Raw genomic sequence first — 15,519 nt, forward strand, 5'->3', positions numbered from 1 at the left:
TAAGATCAACTCCAATGTATTTTCTAAGTTACACCCACTTTCTCCTTTTCTGTTTGTGTTTAGCACAGAAGGATTATCTGATCTCCTTCAGAAAAGAAAAGATTATCTCATCAACTGATCCACTTATTTGAGAGAGTAATTCACTCCTTAGGGTAATTTGAGTGAGATCACCTTCAGTGAGTAAATAGAGAGATAACAATGTTACTTTCGGTGAAGACAGAGACATGTTGAACATGGATCCACCGACAAGACGCAACGAGTTGAAAAGAAGAGTTTGTAGAAACTCAGCTGGTGGTGCATGCTGGTGGCACTGACAAAGGCGATGGCTCAGCTGATTCGTATACGCCTTCTCTCCACGTCAAAACTTCTCGAATTCATTGTATATCACCAACGAGAGTATCACAGATGGCTTCCGATAGCATGATTACTATTACGATGATGTGTGACGACTCCGGTGTGATAGTCTGGCTCTCCGTTAGTGAAGAACGGTGACGGTGATGATGTGATACATGGTCAGCTCCCAGCCTCCGACTTTCCTCTTCTTCCATACACTAACTTATTTAAAAAATCATATAAGGGGCAGTTTGTTTCACCATCGAGATGATTCATTAAGATGGAGATGAGAGTTTTGTTTGTTTAGACATAAAAGATGTAATCATTTAGAGGATTCATCTGGAAAAGTTTTTGAAATTTTGGCTAAATTTTGAATATCAACTGGCTGATCCAAATTGAACCATCTCGATGGAGATGGTTTTGTCAAAATGGTAAAATGTTTATTATAACTCTGATATAATTAACAAATTACAAACGTAAATCTAAATATCATTTCGTCACTCAAAAAATAATAACAAAACCACAAAAATGCATTTTCTTGCAAAAAAAGAAACATTTTCCGCCAAAACCGCAAAAATGCATTTTTTGCCAAAACCGGAAAACACGTTTTTCCTCCAAAACTGTAAAATCTTGTTTTCCGCCAAAACCAAAATATCTCGGTTTTCCTGCCAAACCCGAAATATATCGGTTTTCGGCCAAAACCGAAAAGTGTTTCCTGCCAAAACTGAAAAATATTTTTCCCACCAAAAGCAAAAAAATATTGTTTTCCCACCAAAACCGATAATCGCATTTTTGCGCCAAAACCCAAAAAATATTTCGGTTTCCCACCAAAACTGAAAATGTCTATTCCCACCAAAATCACAGAAACGAATTTCCCACAAAAACATGTTTTCCCGCCAAAACCGCAAAAATACGTTTTCCCATAAAACACATTTTCGCCAAAACCGAAAATAGCATTTTCTGGCAGAAACGCGTTTTCCGTCAAAACCGCAAAACCCGTTTTTTCGCCAAAACCACAAAAACATGTTTTCCCAACAAAAACACATTTTATGCCAAAAACGCAAAAACAAATTTTCCGCCAAAACCGTAAAACAACATTTCCCACCGAAACCATTAAAGCAAGTGACGGCTGTAAGGTAAGTCTTGATATGAACAGTAATGGGACAAAATAATTGTATGGATGACTAAAATTGATTGTCTTAATAGATTTATGCGGTTCAACTGTAGGAGTTGAGATTATCACAACAAGAGATTAAATAAAAGCCTTTATGAATTTAATTTAAAACAAAAAGTCAAAAATTTTGAAAGATACTAAGTCAATGTATGTATATTACTTCTCCTAGTTTTTAGTGTTTTATTGAAATTTTAGGGAAGACTTAATTTGTATTTTATTTCTAAAAAAAGAAAAAAATATTTGTATAAAAGAATCAGATGCTTAACCAAATTCAATAATCATTCCATGCTAATTTAAAACACGAAAATAACAAGAAAATAAAAAGAAACAAATGACCATCAGTTCAAATGTTATTATGTTTGCCGTTATTGTGATGCTATTTTTGTTGGTTTCAACAGGTAAGCCGCATCCTAAACAAACATTTTATGTAAAGCTGCAATTATTATGTTTGTGTTTGACTGTTAGTTTATTGTTAGTTTATTGTGTATTTATTTCAGTAATTTTCCAAGTTTATCCATCTCAAATCAAAATTTATTTCTATATTATGAAAATTGAAGTACATTTAGAAATTGTTTGAAAATATGAATAGTAGTATAAAAAGGAATATAATATTGTTTAGAAACATAGATATCAGTATTAAAAAAATAAGTTACGGACTTATGTTATTAACAAAAATTAGAAGTCCATTATATTATCTACCATATTAAAACTAAAGTACCTTTTGATACTTATTTTTATTTACATATTTATATTTTTATTTATTTATAGATTTAGCCACCACATTTAGAATAAACTAAATAAAAATTTTAATACTTTATTTTTAACAGATCATGTCACAGCATTTAAGATTAATCTATACTATTAAAATTGAAGTAACTTCTGGTACTTCCATTTATTTATATACATTTTTACTTCATTTTATTTACATATGTAGCCACTGCATTTAGAATAAATTAAGTACTTATTTTTATAACTTTGTTTTACAGATTCTACCGCATCATTTAAAATAATTAATTAAAATTTCAAATCTTATCTAACCAGATAGATATTCATATCTTGACCATTAATCATTTTAGTTAAATTTTTATTATGTTATTAGAGGCTATAACAAAATTATGGTTGTTTTTTTTGTGGTCAAAATAAAAAAACAAACTGAAATATATAGTATATATATTATATAAAACAATATTTATATATAATATTTTCTTATTTAGTTTAGTCAAATTTAAATATTTTGAAAGTACAATTTTCAAGAATAAAATATCATAAAACTAATAATAATTCATCGAAAACTAATGCAACAAATTAAAATTTTAGTATGTTGTGTCATTTTTAACTAAAAAACAAAAAAAAAAAACAAAAAGTTAATATTTAAATAGTACAACTACATCAAATTGCATCAATTGATAACATTTTAGATATAATATTATGTACAAATAAAAAGAGTATTATAAAACATCTATATTATAAAATAATACATTCTACTCTAAATATAATTTAAAAAACATAAAAATATGCATGGGTATTTTATAAAATCAATGGTTATGATTTTACGTTAAACAAAAGTTAAATAAAAAAAATCCACGTGGAGACGCAGATCAAATTATAGTTAATTTTAAAGTACAAACACATAAAAGTGAAAACATTACGTTGTTTTTTGAGTTTAGGTTAGACTTCGTATGAAAAAGTTTCAATAATTTCTTAACATATTCATAAGAACATTAATTTTTTTTTTCAGATATGTAAAAAAAACAAGACAACTTTGTAAACCACTCAAATGTTACTTGCACGTCCAAAATTTTTATTTATTTAATCAAACCTAATTATACGAAAATATTTGTATAATCTTTTTTTTATTGAGACCTAATCACTATCAGTAAACCTAAATTTTACTACTTAATTATGCTTTAACTACTTTTAATTTTATTTCATCAGGAATAGAAAATGGACATGCTCAAACATCGAATCATTATTGTAAGAAAACACGAAGCAAATTGGCCTCACATGACACTTGTACAAAGAAAAATGGTGATGCGTTGTGCAAAACGTCTTGCAAACATGAATATATAACCAATGGAAGTTGTCTAATACTTCCAAAGACGACAAAAAAGATTGCTATTGCTACCATTTCGATGATGGATCCAAATGCTCAGGTGTCTAAATCCACAGGCCATGAAAGTGTATGGAAATTCTTCGTCAGTACAACTACTACTTGATATCAATAGTTATTATGTTGATGTGTGTAATAAATTCATCTTATAATCAATTAAGTAATCAAGAAACATGTATAAATAAGAATATCAACATTGAAGATATGAGAAAAAGTCTTTCAAAATTATAATGATAAAATAAATTAAACGAAAGAAATATGGAAAAGAAAGAAAAGATGCTTAACTAATGTTGTTCTAAAAAATTCAAAGACATATGTAGGAACATGCCGAAGGCTTATGGTAGAGTTGAATGAAATTTCGGTATGTGTTTATTGTTAGCCTTAGCCTACAACCTCAAATGGATCAAATGGGTGATGAAGTATATTTTCTAAGTTATTATGTTTTAATAACTGATCAAGTCCATTGTATGTTTGTATCAGAATGTGGTTTAAGATCAACTCCAATGTATTTTCTAACTTACACCCACTTTCTCCTTTTCTGTTTATGTTAAGCACAGAAGGATTATCTGATCTCCTTCAGAAAATAAAAGATTATCTCATAAACTGATCCACTTATTTGAGAGAGTAATTCACTCCTTAGGGTAATTTGAGTGAGATCACCTTCGGTGAGTAAATAGAGAGATAACAATGTTACTTTCGGTGAAGACAGAGACATGTTGAACATGGATCCACCGACAAGACGCAACGAGTGAAAAGAAGAGTTTGTAGAAACTCAGCTGGTGGTGCATGCTGGTGGCAGTGACAAAGGCGACAGCTCAGCTGGTTCGTATACGTCTTCTCTCCACGTCAAAACTTCTCGAATTCATTGTATATCACCAACGAGAGTATCACAGATGGCTTCCGATAGCATGATTCCTATTACGGTGATGTGTGACGACTCCGGTGTGATAGTCTGGCTCTCCGTTAGTGAAGAACGGTGACGGTGGTGATGTGATACATGGTCAGCTCCCAGCCTTCGACTTTCCTCTTCTTCCATACACTAACTTATTTAAAGATATCATAAAAGGGGCAGTTTGTTTCACCATCCAATGATTCATTAAGATGGAGATGAGAGTTTTGTTTGTTTAGACATAAAAGAGGTAATCATTTAGAGGATTCATCTGGATAAGTTTTTGAAATTTTGGCTAAATTTTGAATATCAACTGGCTGATCCAAATTGAACTATCTCGATGGAGATGGTTTTGTCAAAACGGTAAAATGTCTATTATACCTCTGATATAGTTAACAAATTACAAACTTAAATCTAATATCATTTCGTCACTCAAAAAATAATAAAAAAACCACAAAAATGCATTTTCTTGCAAAAAAGAAACAATTTCCGCCAAAAACCGCAAAAAGGCATTTTTCGCCAAAACCGGAAAACACGTTTTTCCACCAAAACTGTAAAATCTTGTTTTCCGCCAAAACCAAAATATCTCGGTTTTCCTGCCAAACCCGAAATATATCGTTTTTCGGCCAAAACCGAAAAAGTGTTTTCCTGTCAAAACTGAAAAATATTTTTCCCACCAAAAGAAAAAAAGTATTGTTTTCCCACCAAAACCGATAATCACATTTTTGCGCCAAAACCCCAAAAAATCTCGTTTTCCCAACATAACTGAAAATGTCTATTCCCACCAAAATCGCAGAAACGAATTTCCCACAAAAACAGGTTTTCCCGCCAAAACCGCAAAAACACGTTTTCCCATAAAAACACATTTTCGCCAAAACCGAAAATAGCGTTTTCTGGCAGAAACACGTTTTCTGCTAAAACCGCAAAACCCTTTTTTCGCCAAAACCACAAAAACATGTTTTCCCTACAAAAATACATTTTATGCCAAAAACGCGAAAACAAATTTCCCGCAAAAACCGTAAAACAACATTTCCCACCGAAACCATTAAAGCAAGTGACGGCTGTAAGGTAAGTCTTGATATGAACAGTAATGGGACAAAATAATTGTAAGGATGACTAAAATCGATTGTCTTAATAGATTTATGCGGTTCAACTGTAAGAGTTGAGATTATCACAACAAGAGATTAAATAAAAGGGTTTATGAATTTAATTTAAAACAAAAAGTCAAAAATTTTAAAAGATACTAAGTCAATGTATGTATACTACTTCTCCTAGTTTTTAGTGTTTTATTGAAATTTTAGGGAAGACCTTGTATTTTATTTCAAAAAAAGAAAAAAATATTTGTATAAAAGAATCAGATGCTTAACCAAATTCAATAATCATTCCATGCTAATTTAAAACACGAAAATAACAAGAAAATAAAAAGAAACAAATGGCCATCAGTTCAAATGTTATATGTTTGCCGTTATTGTGATGCTATTTTTGTTGGTTTCAACAGGTAAGCCGCATCCTAAACAAACATTTTATGTAAAGCTGCAATTATATGTTTGTGTTTGATTGTTAGTTTATTGTGTATTTATTTCAGTAATTTCCAAGTTTATCCATCTCAAATCAAAATTATTTCTATATTATGAATTGAAGTACATTTAGAAATTGTTTGAAAATATGAATAGTAGTATAAAAAGAAATATAATATTGTTAACATAGATATCAGTAACTAAAAAATAAGTTACGGACTTATGTTATTAACAAAAATTAGAAGTCCATTATATTATCTACCATATTAAAACTAAAGTACCTTTTGATACTTATTTTTATTTACATATTTATACTTATTTAGAATAAACTAAATAAATATTTTAATACTTTATTTTTAACAGATCATGTCACAGCATTTAAGATTATCTATACTATTAAAATTGAAGTAACTTCTGGTACTTCCATTTATTTATATATATTTATACTTCATTTATTTACATATGTAGCCACTGAATTTAGAATAAATTAAGTACTTATTTTTATAACTTTGTTTTACAGATTCTACCGCAGCATTTAAAATAATTAATTAAAATTTCAAATCTATCTAACCAGATAGATATTCATATCTTGACCGTTAATCATTTTAGTTAAATTTTTATTATATTATTAAAGGCTATAACAAAATTATGGTTGTTTTGTGTGGTCAAAATAAAAACACAAACTGAAATAGATAGTATATATATTTATATAAAACAATATTATATATAGTATTTCTTTATTTAGTTTAGTCAAATTTAAATATTTAGAAAGTACAATTTTCAAGAATAAAATATCATAAAATTAATAATAATTCATCGAAAACTAATGCAACAAATTAAAATTTTAGTATGTTGGGTCATTTTAACTAAAAAACAAAAAAAAAAAGTTAATATATATAAATAGTACAACTACATCAAATTGCATCAATTGATAACATTTTAGATATAATATTATGTACAAATAAAAAGAGTATTATAAAACATCTATATAAAAATAATACATTCTACTCTAAATGTAATTTAAAAAACATAAAATATACATGGGTATTTTATAAAATCAATGGTTATGATTTTACGTAAAACAAAATTTAAATAAAAAAATCTACGTGGAGACGCAGATCAAATTATAGTTAATTTTAAAGTACAAACACATAAAGAGTGAGAACATTACGTTGTTTTTTGAGTTTAGGTTAGACTTCGTATGAAAAAATTTCAATAATTTCTTAACATATTCCATAAGAACATTAATTTTTTTTTCAGATATGTAAAAAAAAACAAGACAACTTTGTAAACCACTCAAATGTTACTTGCACGTCCAAATTTTTATTTATTTAATCAAACCTAATTATACGAAAATATTTGTATAATCTTTTTTTTATTGAGACCTAATCACTATCAGTAAACCTAAATTTACTACTTAATTATGCTTTAACTACTTTTAATTTTATTTCATCAGGTATAGAAAATGGACATGCTCAAACATCGAATCATTATTGTAAGAAAACACGAAGCAAATTGGCCTCACATGACACTTGTACAAAGAAAAATGGTGATGCGTTGTGCAAAACGTCTTGCAAACATGAATATATAACCAATGGAAGTTGTCTAATACTTCCAAAGACGACAAAAAAAGATTGCTATTGCTACTATTTGGATGATGGATCCAAATGCTCAGGTGTCTAAATCCACAGGCCATGAAAGTGTGTGGAAATTCTTCGTCAGTACAACTACTACTTGATATCAATAGTTATTATGTTGATGTGTGTAATAAATTCATCTTATAATCAATTAAGTAATCAAGAAACATGTATAAATAAGAATATCAACATTAAAGATATGAGAAAAAGTCTTTCAAAATTATAATGATAAAATAAATTAAACGAAAGAAATATGGAAAAGAAAGAAAAGATGCTTAACTATTGTTGTTCTAAAAAATTCAAAGACATATGTAGGAACATGCCGAAGGCTTATGGAAGAGTTGAATGAAATTTTGGTATGTGTTTATTGTTAGCCTTAGCCTACAACCTCAAATGGATCAAATGGGTGATGAAGTATATTTTCTAAGTTATTATGTTTTAATAAGTGATCAAGTCCATTGTATGTTTGTATCAGAATGTGGTTTAAGATCAACTCCAATGTATTTTCTAACTTACACCCACTTTCTTTTTTTTTCTGTTTGTGTTAAGCACAGAAGGATTATCTGATCTCCTTCAGAAAAGAAAAGATTATCTCATCAACTGATCCACTTATTTGAGAGAGTAATTCACTCCTTAGGGTAATTTGAGTGAGATCACCTTCGGTGAGTAAATAGAGAGATAACAATCTAACTTTCGGTGAAGACAGATACATGTTGAACATGGATCCACCGACAAGACGCAACGAGTTGAAAAGAAGAGTTTGTAGAAACTCAGCTGGTGGTGCATGCTGGTGGCAGTGACAAAGGCGACGGCTCAGCTGGTTCGTATACGTCTTCTCTCCACGTCAAAACTTCTCGAATTCATTGTATATCACCAACGAGAGTATCACAGATGGCTTCCGATAGCATGATTCCTATTACGGTGATGTGTGACGACTCCGGTGTGATAGTCTGGCTCTCCGTTAGTGAAGAACAGTGACGGTGGTGATGTGATACATGGTCAGCTCCCAGCCTCCGACTTTCCTCTTCTTCCATACACTAACTTATTTAAAAAATCATATAAGGGGCAGTTTGTTTCACCATCCAGATGATTCATTAAGGTGGAGATGAGAGTTTTGTTTGTTTAGACATAAAAGAGGTAATCATTTAGAGGATTCATCTTGATAAGTTTTTGAAATTTTGGCTAAATTTTGAATATCAACTGGCTGATCCAAATTGAACCATCTCGATGGAGATGGTTTTGTCAATCGGTAAAATGTCTATTATACCTCTGATATAATTAACAAATTACAAACTTAAATCTAATATCATTTTGTCACTAAAAAAATAACCACAAAAATGCATTTTCTTGCAAAAAAAGAAACATTTTCCGCCAAAACCGCAAAAAGGCATTTTTCGCCAAAACCGGAAAACACGTTTTTCCACCAAAACTGTAAAATCTTGTTTTCCGCCAAAACCAAAATATCTCGGTTTTCCTGCCAAACCCGAAATATATCGTTTTTGGCCAAAACCGAAAAAGTTTTTTCCTGCCAAAACTGAAAAATATTTTTCCCACCAAAAGCAAAAAAGTATTGTTTTCCTACCAAAACCGATAATCACATTTTTGCGCCAAAACCCAAAAAAATCTCGTTTTCCCACCAGAACTGAAAATGTCTATTCCCACCAAAATCGCAGAAACGAATTTCCCACAAAAACAGGTTTTCCTCCAAAACCACAAAACACGTTTTCCCTCCAAAACCACAAAAACACGTTTTCCCATAAAAACACATTTTCGCCAAAACCGAAAAATAGCGTTTTCTGGCAAAAACGCGTTTTCTGCCAAAACCGCAAAACCCGTTTTTTTTGCTAAAACCACAAAAAAACATGTTTTCCCAACAAATATACATTTTATGCCAAAAACGCGAAAACAAATTTCCCGCAAAAACCGTAAAACAACATTTCCCACCGAAACCATTAAAGCAAGTGACGGCTGTAAGGTAAGTCTTGATATGAACAGTAATGGGACAAAATAATTGTATGGATGACTAAAATCGATTGTCTTAATAGATTTATGCGGTTCAACTGTAAGAGTTGAGATTATCACAACAAGAGATTAAATAAAAGGCTTTATGAATTTAATTTAAAACAAAAAGTCAAAAAATTTGAAAGATACTAAGTCAATGTATGTATATTACTTCTCCTAGTTTTTAGTGTTTTATTGATATTTTAGGGAAGACCTTGTATTTTATTTCTAAAAAAAGAAAAAAAATATTTGTATAAAAGAATCAGATGCTTAACCAAATTCAATAATCATTCCATGCTAATTTAAAACACGAAAATAACAAGAAAATAAAAAGAAACAAATGGCCATCAGTTCAAATGTTATTATGTTTGCCGTTATTGTGATGCTATTTTGTTGGTTTCAACAGGTAAGCCGCATCCTAAACAAACATTTTATGTAAAGCTGCAATTATTATGTTTGTGTTTGATTGTTAGTTTATTGTGTATTTATTTCAGTAATTTTCCAAGTTTATCCATCTCAAATCAAAATTTATTTCTATATTATGAAAATTGAAGTACATTTAGAAATTGTTTGAAAATATGAATAGTAGCATAAAAAAGAATATAATATTGTTAACATAGATATCAGTAATTAAAAAATAAGTTACGGACTTATGTTATTAACAAAAATTAGAAGTCCATTATATTATCTACCATATTAAAACTAAAGTACCTTTTGATACTTATTTTTATTTACATATTTATACTTTATTTAGAATAAACTAAATAAATATTTTAATACTTTATTTTTAACAGATCATGTCACAGCATTTAAGATTAATCTATACTATTAAAATTGAAGTAACTTCTGGTACTTCCATTTATTTATATATATTTATACTTCATTTTATTTACATATGTAGCCACTGCATTTAGAATAAATTAAGTACTTATTTTTATAACTTTGTTTTACAGATTCTACCGCAGCATTTAAAATAATTAATTAAAATTTCAAATCTTATCTAACCAGATAGATATTCATATCTTGACCCTTAATCATCTATTCTATTAATTCTTCAACATGTCCAATTGATAGTAAGTTATGTCCACCTTTTAATTTTTATAACTGCCACTAAATACATCTTTAATATACCTTTTGTATTAATATAACTGCCAAATCACTTAAAGACAATTAAACACACTCCACCACACACGCGTTTTTTTTATTCCAAACCAATAAAGCAGTCGGTTCTGTTATTAATGAACCAATCTATCCAAACCGGTTACTCGAATTGAACCAGATCCAGGTCAGACATGATTTTCCAATTAGATTTTTTCAATATATCAATATATTGAATTTGAATTAACTGCAACCTTTGAATAAAAAGAGTTGTCCTTTTAAGAAATTGGAAAAGCGACCATATTTACATAACAAACGCTAATTAATCATATATCATATTTAAAATTATGATCCGACCTCAACTTTCAAACCATATATCTTATTTAAGTTTTAAATATTGTTTTATTCAAATCAAAATATATAACTGTATATGAATTTTGATAATATATAAAAGGTTTATTATAAATATATTTTTATATATTTTATAATAATTAAATTAAAGAATTATGGTTTAAAAAAATATAACCTGCGGATAACCGCAAAATTAAGCAGAACGGGTACAAAATTATTTGCTTACGGGTTGTATGGGTCAGATTTTTTGACCAAAACAAAATTTAAATCCGCGGGTTGGTGGGTCAGCGGCCGGGTTCGACCCGCAACCCATCCCTAACCGAATATATACCAGATCAGTTTTTAAACTGCCATTATTTAATAAAATATATTTTGATTAATATTTACACACAAATATGACTTCAAAAAAACATACGAATATAATAAAAAACATAAATATAAAATTAATTTTAAAACAAAAATATAAAAGGGCGGGTCAGAATCTAGTTTTAGTTAAATTGTTATTATGTTATTAGAGGCTATAACAAAATTATGGTTGTTTTTTGTGTGGTCAAAATAAAAACACAAACTGAAATATATAGTATATATATTATATAAAACAATATTTATATATAGTATTTCCTTATTTAGTTTAGTCAAATTTAAATATTTTGAAAGTACAATTTTCAAGAATAAAATATCATAAATTAATAATAATTCATCGAAAACTAATGCAACAAATTTAAATTTTAGTATGTTGTGTCATTTTAACTAAAAAACAAAAAGTTAATATATATAAATAGTACAACTACATCAAATTGCATCAATTGATAACATTTTAGATATAATATTATGTACAAATAAAAAGAGTATTATAAAACATCTATATTATAAAATAATACATTCTACTCTAAATGTAATTTAAAAAACATAAAAATATACATGGGTATTTTATAAAATCAATGGTTATGATTTTACGTAAAACAAAATTTAAATAAAAAAAATCCACGTGGAGACGCAGATCAAATTATAGTTAATTTTAAAGTACAAACACATAAAAGTGAGAACATTACGTTGTTTTTTGAGTTTAGGTTAGACTTCGTATGAAAAAATTTCAATAATTTCTTAACATATTCCATAAGAACATTAAATTTTTTTTTCAGATATGTAAAAAAAAACAAGACAACTTTGTAAACCACTCAAATGTTACTTGCACGTCCAAATTTTTTATTTATTTAATCAAACCTAATTATACGAAAATATTTGTATAATCTTTTTTTTATTGAGACCTAATCACTATCAGTAAACCTAAATTTTACTACTTAATTATGCTTTAACTACTTTTAATTTTATTTCATCAGGAATAGAAAATGGACATGCTCAAACATCGAATCATTATTGTAAGAAAACACGAAGCAAATTGGCCTCACATGACACTTGTACAAAGAAAAATGGTGATGCGTTGTGCAAAACGTCTTGCAAACATGAATATATAACCAATGGAAGTTGTCTAATACTTCCAAAGACGACAAAAAAAGATTGCTATTGCTACCATTTCGATGATGGATCCAAATGCTCAGGTGTCTAAATCCACAGGCCATGAAAGTGTATGGAAATTCTTCGTCAGTACAACTACTACTTGATATCAATAGTTATTATGTTGATGTGTGTAATAAATTCATCTTATAATCAATTAAGTAATCAAGAAACATGTATAAATAAGAATATCAACATTAAAGATATGAGAAAAAGTCTTTCAAAATTATAATGATAAAATAAATTAAACGAAAGAAATATGGAAAAGAAAGAAAAGATGCTTAACTATTGTTGTTCTAAAAAATTCAAAGACATATGTAGGAACATGCCGAAGGCTTATGGAAGAGTTGAATGAAATTTTGGTATGTGTTTATTGTTAGCCTTAGCCTACAACCTCAAATGGATCAAATGGGTGATGAAGTATATTTTCTAAGTTATTATGTTTTAATAAGTGATCAAGTCCATTGTATGTTTGTATCAGAATGTGGTTTAAGATCAACTCCAATGTATTTTCTAACTTACACCCACTTTCTTTTTTTCTGTTTGTGTTAAGCACAGAAGGATTATCTGATCTCCTTCAGAAAAGAAAAGATTATCTCATCAACTGATCCACTTATTTGAGAGAGTAATTCACTCCTTAGGGTAATTTGAGTGAGATCACCTTCGGTGAGTAAATAGAGAGATAACAATGTTACTTTCGGTGAAGACAGATACATGTTGAACATGGATCCACCGACAAGACGCAACGAGTTGAAAAGAAGAGTTTGTAGAAACTCAGCTGGTGGTGCATGCTGGTGGCAGTGACAAAGGCGACGGCTCAGCTGGTTCGTATACGTCTTCTCTCCACGTCAAAACTTCTCGAATTCATTGTATATCACCAACGAGAGTATCACATATGGCTTCCGATAGCATGATTCCTATTACGGTGATGTGTGACGACTCCGGTGTGATAGTCTGGCTCTCCGTTAGTGAAGAACAGTGACGGTGGTGATGTGATACATGGTCAGCTCCCAGCCTCCGACTTTCCTCTTCTTCCATACACTAACTTATTTAAAAAATCATATAAGGGGCAGTTTGTTTCACCATCCAGATGATTCATTAAGATGGAGATGAGAGTTTTGTTTGTTTAGACATAAAAGAGGTAATCATTTAGAGGATTCATCTTGATAAGTTTTTGAAATTTTGGCTAAATTTTGAATATCAACTGGCTGATCCAAATTGAACCATCTCGATGGAGATGGTTTTGTCAAAACGGTAAAATGTCTATTATACCTCTGATATAATTAACAAATTACAAACTTAAATCTAATATCATTTTGTCACTCAAAAAATAACCACAAAAATGCATTTTCTTGCAAAAAAAGAAACATTTTCCGCCAAAACCGCAAAAAGGCATTTTTCGCCAAAACCGGAAAACACGTTTTTCCACCAAAACTGTAAAATCTTGTTTTCCGCCAAAACCAAAATATCTCGGTTTTCCTGCCAAACCCGAAATATATCGTTTTTGGCCAAAACCGAAAAAGTTTTTTCCTGCCAAAACTGAAAAATATTTTTCCCACCAAAAGCAAAAAAGTATTGTTTTCCTACCAAAACCGATAATCACATTTTTGCGCCAAAACCCAAAAAAATCTCGTTTTCCCACCAGAACTGAAAATGTCTATTCCCACCAAAATCGCAGAAACGAATTTCCCACAAAAACAGGTTTTCCCTCCAAAACCACAAAAACACGTTTTCCCATAAAAACACATTTTCGCCAAAACCGAAAAATAGCGTTTTCTGGCAAAAACGCGTTTTCTGCCAAAACCGCAAAACCCGTTTTTTTCGCTAAAACCACAAAAAATGTTTTCCCAACAAAAATACATTTTATGCCAAAAACGCGAAAAAAAAATTTCCCGCAAAAACCGTAAAACAACATTTCCCACCGAAACCATTAAAGCAAGTGACGGCTGTAAGGTAAGTCTTGATATGAACAGTAATGGGACAAAATAATTGTATGGATGACTAAAATCGATTGTCTTAATAGATTTATGCGGTTCAACTGTAAGAGTTGAGATTATCACAACAAGAGATTAAATAAAAGGCTTTATGAATTTAATTTAAAACAAAAAGTCAAAAATTTTGAAAGATACTAAGTCAATGTATGTATATTACTTCTCCTAGTTTTTAGTGTTTTATTGATATTTTAGGGAAGACCTTGTATTTTATTTCTAAAAAAAGAAAAAAATATTTGTATAAAAGAATCAGATGCTTAACCAAATTCAATAATCATTCCATGCTAATTTAAAACACGAAAATAACAAGAAAATAAAAAGAAACAAATGGCCATCAGTTCAAATGTTATTATGTTTGCCGTTATTGTGATGCTATTTTTGTTGGTTTCAACAGGTAAGCCGCATCCTAAACAAACATTTTATGTAAAGCTGCAATTATTATGTTTGTGTTTGATTGTTAGTTTATTGTGTATTTATTTCAGTAATTTTCCAAGTTTATCCATCTCAAATCAAAATTTATTTCTATATTATGAAAATTGAAGTACATTTAGAAATTGTTTGAAATATGAATAGTAGTATAAAAAGATATAATATTGTTAACATAGATATCAGTAATTAAAAAATAAGTTACGGACTTTGTTATTAACAAAAATTAGAAGTCCATTATATTATCTACCATATTAAAACTAAAGTACCTTTTGATACTTATTTTTATTTACATATTTATACTTTATTTAGAATAAACTAAATAAATATTTTAATACTTTATTTTTAACAGATCATGTCACAGCATTTAAGATTAAAATATACTATTAAAATTGAAGTAACTTCTGGTACTTCCATTTATTTATATATATTTATACTTCATTTTATTTACATATGTAGCCACTGCATTTAGAATAA

At 29.2% G+C, this 15,519-nt stretch overlaps 1 pseudogene; it reads left to right on the top strand.

The window, feature by feature from the left end:
* Positions 1-1,838: 1,838 nt before the first annotated feature.
* LOC108852755 (putative defensin-like protein 38) lies at positions 1,839-3,668 on the top strand (annotated as a pseudogene).
* Positions 3,669-15,519: the final 11,851 nt, after the last annotated feature.

The sequence above is a fragment of the Raphanus sativus genome, unplaced genomic scaffold, assembly GCF_000801105.2.
Source record: "Raphanus sativus cultivar WK10039 unplaced genomic scaffold, ASM80110v3 Scaffold1894, whole genome shotgun sequence".
In the NCBI taxonomy this organism is placed as follows: domain Eukaryota; kingdom Viridiplantae; phylum Streptophyta; class Magnoliopsida; order Brassicales; family Brassicaceae; genus Raphanus; species Raphanus sativus.